The 7,677-nt window shown below is 36.0% G+C and overlaps 1 pseudogene; it reads right to left on the reverse strand.

Moving 5' to 3' along the window:
- Window positions 1-6,072: 6,072 nt before the first annotated feature.
- On the reverse strand, window positions 6,073-6,240 carry LOC145240519 (U2 spliceosomal RNA; annotated as a pseudogene).
- Between the last annotated feature and the right edge of the window lie 1,437 nt (window positions 6,241-7,677).

A 7,677-nucleotide genomic window follows, 5' to 3' on the forward strand; every position in this document is an offset into this window, starting at 1 on the left:
CTTAATTGCTTTTTTTTAGATTCAAACAGTACCTGCATGTTATTGCTACAAACCAGCACTAATCGCCAATAAAAACCAGATTATTTCATTTCCGCCATGGCCGCCAGTGTCTGCAATTTTTCAGGGACGGCAGTGGTTACCAACAGTAACCGTAGTTAACTTTTTGCGAGAGCAGGGCAGGGTTACAACGCGCAACAGGGGTTAACAGGTCCTGCTAATTGTAAATGTTGAAGTCTCCACATACGTGAATGTTAGACAGAATGTAGTCAATTCTCTCAATTTACCCACTGCTATGGGTACGATAGAGGACAAATATGGACGCGGTGCTCTGAGGCAGTGCTACTGTGAAGCACATATAGGGAAATTTGGAAAGCCATCTTTAATGTAGAAACACATTCCAATCTCATGACGATTTTGGCGTTTAGATTTTGATGTAGAGTTTGAGTATCCTTTAATCGCGAACTCATCTAGGGAAACAATCTGACCAATGTCAGTTTCGCACATAAACAATAGATCAAGTTTGGTCTCCTGTAATTGGATTTCAACCCTTAGAAGGTTGGAATACAGACCCTTTATGTTGAAGAGGGAAATCTAGTAGTTGGGTTCTACGTTGTGAGTTGGGGTTCTGGGTTTAATCCTGAGATGTTTTTTATGAGTTTTCATTAATGAGTATGCAGATATGTGGAGGAGGTCGGCAGGGTTGTTAGAGCAGAGCAGAGATGGAAATAAAAATAACGAAGAATGATTTTTGTAGACATTGTGGAGGAAAATCAAGGACATTACCCTCTAATATGGCATCGAGAGGCTTCACCAGAAGCTACTGCATGGTCCAGAATCTATTCACCAAATGACAATGCCAGTAATTTGCACTTGCTGATAGGACGGCCTCCTTGGTGGTTAATCTAAGGTTCGGGTCCCAGGCTATCAGGCGAATAACGTTAAAATGTTTACCACCAGTATCCTTATTAGTGACATGGCCACAAGGATATAAGATCTAGTTTAAAACTTTTTCTTCTTCCTTTGTCAGAAACATCAATCATTGTAAATAAGGATTGGAGAACGCATTAGGAGAAGCGAGAGTTTCAGAGCTGTCGAAAATGCGTCCACATATCCTCAATATCTCTTATGAGAGCTACACCACTAAAACATAAGCTAGACAGAGCCTCAGTGAGCAGTGTTGAAGCCACCATCAACCATCACCGCCTCCGCTGGGCAAGACACGTTCACATGATTGATCCTTTCAGACTCCCCAATAAGATTCTATATGGCGAGCTGGCCATCGGGAGCAGACCACGAGGAGCGCTTAAAATGCGCTACAATGACTAATTAAAGCGCATTCTGACACTTACCAAGATCATCCATCGAAAAATGAGAATAAAAAACTGCTAGGTACGCATAGGTAAACAATAATCATTAGCACCACGGACTTCGAGGAAAGGAGGAGGGAGAATGAAGAGGCAGCGAAAGAGAAAATACCGTTGTGAACTACCCCGGCCTCCACTACCCTCCGTCCGCGATATTCCACAATCGATTGGTCCTAACAAGTGCTGGGAAATGAAAACGTAAATTTCAAGATTGCGAGTCATGACAGAACCCGATACTCGGACATGTTACCTGGACATAGGACAAACTTTTTAATATATATATACATATGCATATAAAGTTATGAACAGTACATAGAGCCCGAGCAAAGCCGGGCTGAACTGCTAATATATATATGTATATATATATATATATATATATATATATATATATATATATATATATATATATATATGTATATATATATGAGTGAATTTCGAACGTAGTAACACGCTCATGCTCTGTGTATTCTAGCATTGCTATTATTAACCCCTGTGTATTCTATCAATTCCTCATGACTTATGCATACCAGTGAAAGGCGTTCATCTTTTCAATTTGGAAAATTACAACAATTCATACATTTTTAAAATTTTATCTCAGAAAAACAATAGAAATTGCAAGTCGTAGTAATCTATTCTAATCAATTCTAGTCAAAAATTTACTGATATCTTATATTTATTTTCGTTTATGGTTTTACTTTTGATATGTTGAAAGAATAATTCATGGCTACTAACATATGAGGTATTTTGTTTAAGGCAATGTTTTAGAGAATATAAAATAGGTATGTATATGGATAATTATGAACCATTTAATAGTGAACATTGAATAGTGATACCTATGGATATAGGTGTCTCAATATATTTTTATTGCAAACTTTTCCAGAGAAACATTTTCATTTAAGTCACTGTTATCAGTTGCTCTGTGTAGATGTTCAGTATATTCTGCCTATCTACATTTCACGTGATATTTCCCTCGTATCATTTTATTTGCAGTATTTTTGCATATTGTGTCTCTTTATAACAAGCACGATTGACACGTATGTATAAAAAAATAAGTATTTATATATAGATATATATCGGAAAGAATTTGATCTGGTTAATATAACGTTTTTGGACAGCCACGTGCTTAGGCGTTTGGACAATGTTTGAATATTGTTAAGTCACATACCCATCTTAGCAGAAGTTGAATCACGTAACGATTAGGAATACGACTGTTGCCGAGGCGGTCGATTTTCACACCTGGCTTGAGGTAACTACCTCAAGTCTAGCTTCACTGATGAGATTTGATACAGCGAAACAGTGTGTGGATTACTATACATATATATATATAATATACATACAAACACACACACACATATACACACACACACACACACACACATATATATATATATATATATATATATATATATATATATATATATAGGATGAGAATAATTAAATAGTATTCTGACGAAATAGAAAGATAAAAAGGAATAAACAAACGTGTGTGTTCGTCAACGTTTCCTCTTTATTGTAAGACTTCTTTTGGACGAATGAAATTAAAAAAATAAAATATCAATTTTATTAATTTCATTGATCCAGAAGTCTTACAATAAAGACGAAACGTGGATGAACACATAACTTGGTTAATATCACGTTATTGGGCACTCGCGTGTCCTCAAATTTAACACTCATTTCACATACGAATTTAACGTAGCCATACCCTTACGGGATTTTATTTTCAGCTATGAATTGCTCATTTCGCAAACGTGTATTTTTCGGTATCTCTGCAGCTATCCCTGCGTCAATAATTCCGGTATATACTATTCTCCCAGTCAGCTTATTTTTTTGTGTCAATCAGCCGGATAATATTCATTGCGGTAAAGTATTATTTTTTGATACCTCAGAGGCAAATATTCAACAATATCTTGGCTTGTGTTGGATTTTCCATACATTAATACTGACTTTGTATTTAACTGTGTCCTCGTGGGGAGGCAAGGAAATATGAGCAATATATGTGCAATGTTTCTTTTTTATGTTTTCGTTCATGTATTTATGATAATCTTTATATATTTTAAAAATTGTACTCCATTATGCATGTTAAAAAATAGTTAATATAATTGAGACCCTTTAAAAATCGAGTCTAGATAATAAAAATTTTCTAATTCACTTTTGCGTGTTTAAATGTTCTAGTTTATATTTGCTTCATCTGTTTATGCATTTTTTAATAAAACGTTGGAAACCATTTTCTTATTCCCAAAATTATTTTTTTTATAATTTACGAATAAAAAAAATTTATAAATAGATTTAATTAAATATGCGCATATTATTTTTTATAAATGTTAATTGGGCAAAAATTATCTTAGTGTAGAAGGATTTCTCCTTCACTGACCAAAGGCAGGAAAAATGAAAAATAATATCTGAACAGATACAACACTTTGCTCATTAATCTGCATCTACTGATGAAATCCAAATTTAGTAACATCTCGTAAGTTACAATTGCTTCTAGGTCTTCTCTAACCGGAAGTACTTGTTAAGATCCTATGTATGGATGAAACAAAAATATTATTTACAGACTATTTGGTTGCAAAATATAACGCCTACAAATCAATAAATGCAACATACTTTTACTAGTGAGCCCCCATTTATCAATGCTAAGAGTTACCTGATAATAAGGTTTCATATGACTAAATTTTAGTAACCTGAGCAATGATGAACACTATGGAAGTACTAAAATTGGTCAATAGTACGAGTTGTTTATGACTATAATTTGTTGACATTGAACTTGAATCAACAATGAAACAGTCTCGCGGTAATATATTCCAGACGCCGGAAGCTTTTGCAAAGAAACTTTTTTCCATAGAAGATCCTCTGTTGCTAGGCATGTGAAGGGAGGAAGTAAAGGCGTTTTCTGCTGTGGATGAAAGACGAATTCTTGTAAATATTATACAGGGAGGAATTAGAGTTCGACATAAAATGGTCCAATAATGGTTGGCATGCCGTAAAAATTCAACAGCAAAAACAAAATTATTCTTCACGTTGTTCTCTTTATAACGTGCGTTATATTCCAAATGTGGCCGATTAATAATTCTTTCTTTTTTTTATGCAAAGCTGTTAGTTTTGTTGTCTGTCTTGAATATGTTTTGAAGTAAAAATGGCCAATAACTTTCAAGATGTCTCTGTAAAAATCAATAAAAGATGACAAATGTAAAAATACACGGCATAAGCAACGGAAATATTTTAAGACAAACAAAAAAAGAGGCGAAAAATGAGAAATGGCAAAAGTTAAACAAAAGACTGTCGCCCGCTTATCTTGATTTGTCGTTTTATGTTTCCTATTCAAATTGAGGAGAGTTCAAATCTCCAGTTGATCCATTGCTCAAAATGAATCTTTAATCTATGCAAAAGGCATTTCTATAAAACCTTTTTAAATAAACTGTGCAGACTCCATGTATTTGAACTTTACAAAAGTTATTGCATATATGCCATTTTGTAGCATTTTTATATCTGCATAAACCATTACATCGCGTTTTTTTTTTTACCAACATTTTTTTTAATGACTACAATGTTTTACTTCGCTTTACTTGCATGACTCCTCCTACCAAACGTTTGCATATCAGCCATTAGTGAAGTTCTCATTTTGACTTTGCTTTATATTAAGATGAACAGAACGGCCATTGTGTTTCTGAATTTTGAGATGAGGATTAATATTTCGTATTATTTGGATTATTCGGACTACTTTTCTCATCTTCAGTGTTATTCACACAACGGTTTTTCATGACTGAGTTTGACAGAAAGATTTCCAATTCGGCAATATACACTTGTAGAAGGTCGGACATCACATCCACCGAAACGCTGTGCCAATAACACTCAAGATGAGAAAAGTAGTCTGAATAATCCAAACAAATAAAAAATGTCCATTCTTTGTTTTTTTTTTTGTTTTTTGTTTTTTGTTTTTTTTTGGGGGGGGTGTTTTTATTTTATTGTGATCATTTATATGTAACTAATTCCTTTCTTTACTTCACTGTAACAGATGATAAACATTATGTTTTCAGGTAAAGTGATAACTCTCTATGACAAAGGGAAAATTTCACTTCATTTTATATACAGCATAATTTTCTTTAAAAATTTCAAAATTTATAAAATGAGTAATTATGCATTCTTCTAATTTAATTATTTGAAGTGGTTGTTAAACCAAAGTAATCACTTCAAGTCTGTGATCAAATATTGGTAGCTGATAAACAATGATCGTGTGAATTTTATTGAAAATATCGTTATGTGCAGATAAAAGCGTGCTTCAGTAACAAACATAAGGTATGGAGAGGAATTATACAGCAGGTCGAATTAGTATTCAACGTGAAATAATGAGCGCTTATTTCATCTGAAACGTCAAACATGACAAGATTTAAAAAATATAGAAATTGTTGTGGTAACAGCGAACCCCATTGTGCACAGTGACCTTGTCTTTTCTAAGCTTAGTTTTCACTGAGCTCCAAAATGTTTTCACGTGACGATTATTGCATTGTGAAAATATCACTAGAAATTCAAACTAATGTGAAAGAATACAAGAGTTTTTTTAATGAACAAGGTCGATAGCCATTATTCGCGTGCTCTCGTGTAATGAATGAATGCGTGAATGTAGGATTGACGTGAAATTCTTAAAAACAAACTAAAATGACCGAAAAATGAGCTGAAATGACTTAAATAAATAAAAAGCAAATGACTTAGAATGACTTTAATTAACTTAAGGATGACTGGAATGTCCTTAAAAATTACTGGCATCCTACAAGAACAACTTAAATGATCTGGAGAATGACTTGAATGGTTTTGAGACTGACAGCATGTAGTAAGAAAAGATACTACACTTTGATCTTGGCCAAAAGGCCAAGAAAAGGGTATTTATTTGCTCCCTCACCGAGCAAATTAGACACAAGGCCGATTTTTTAATGTGAGAAGTGAATGAGGAAATTGGGACCAACTCCTCGAGGAGTAGGAGAGCTGGATAGTGACAATTGGTATGAAGGATTGCCCCTACATTGACCAAGGTCTTATATGTGGAGCTGCGCCCACATATGGTCTTTGCTTGCAGTATCTGTCGGAACAGATACTACACTTTGAGACATTAAATCCTTGAATGGTTTAAAAATACATTAAAAATCAACAATGAACAAAAAACTTGGGCACATGGCCAACTCAAAAGGGGGGATTATGGGTGGTTATCCTTGTCACTCCAGAACTAAACAAAATCCAAAGTTTCTCCCAGCTAGTATCTTCTTTCACCATAATACCGCATTCATCCTTTCATACTGGGGGACGTCCTACTTAACTCCCAATTTTTAAAACATTTTTTATTGACGTGTAAAAACAAAAAAGATAACAATAAAAATGGTACAATAATTAATTTGTGTCGAGGGTGGGGAAGAAAAAAGGGGGGGGTGATTAGTAGGACCCTCCCAACCCCTTATAATTGATAGACTGTCCGTTCCACTAGGTTTGTAAAAGGAACCTCGCTTCTGCGGGTCAGTCTCTAAGTGGGGATACCCTCTAGATGCGGGTGAATGGAGAAAGGAACATTTTGTGGGTAAGTTATGGGGGTTAGTTTGTATTTCTTTCACTCCAAGATGAGTGAAATTTAGAGGAAGGGGTGAAAACAAAAATTGCAAGTAGGAGGAGGTGGGTATCTTGGAGGCTTCCTAATCGGGGAGGGATGAAACACACACTCAGCTAGCTGAGAGGCTACTTGTTTAATTTTACTTTACGGAACTGCGCGTTCCATAACTAGGCGCATTCAAAGTTGGCTCCTCTTCGTACACACAGACTTGCTACATATATCCATCTTCTGTGCGATGCAGCCTTCTTCTATCACATCTGATCTTCACCTGTAGTTGATGTTTAAAGAAAGCGATCAGATCCTGATCAGAAAAAGACAACACCCCCCCCCTTGCATTCTCGCCACGGCCAGGATCGTAACGTAGACCATTAGTCTTTCCCGATCCAACGGCGGCCTCACGTTGTCCACGACATTGAATACGGTAATTGGGCAAGGATGCTCAGGATCGATGCGAGCCATCACTTCGCTGATATACGACCAGTACCGGTGGAGTTCGCGGCAATCGAAGAAAGCATGATCAGTCGTTTCTACGGCCGTTGTCGGGGACAATCAGGCGACTCCAAAAACCCGGAACTGCAGTATGTTGTTGAGTGGAAGTGCATTTCGGGCCAATCGCCATGTCAGAAAGAACTCCGAATTGTTCAGATGACTCGAACCTGGCGCCCAGCTCCACGCGGAGCGGAACTCACTCTGCTGCCAACCCAAACATCGGCGGCCCCCTTC

This window comes from Euprymna scolopes, chromosome 19 (assembly GCF_053919585.1).
Source record: "Euprymna scolopes isolate OS-2025 chromosome 19, ASM5391958v1, whole genome shotgun sequence".
Lineage (NCBI taxonomy): Eukaryota > Metazoa > Mollusca > Cephalopoda > Sepiida > Sepiolidae > Euprymna > Euprymna scolopes.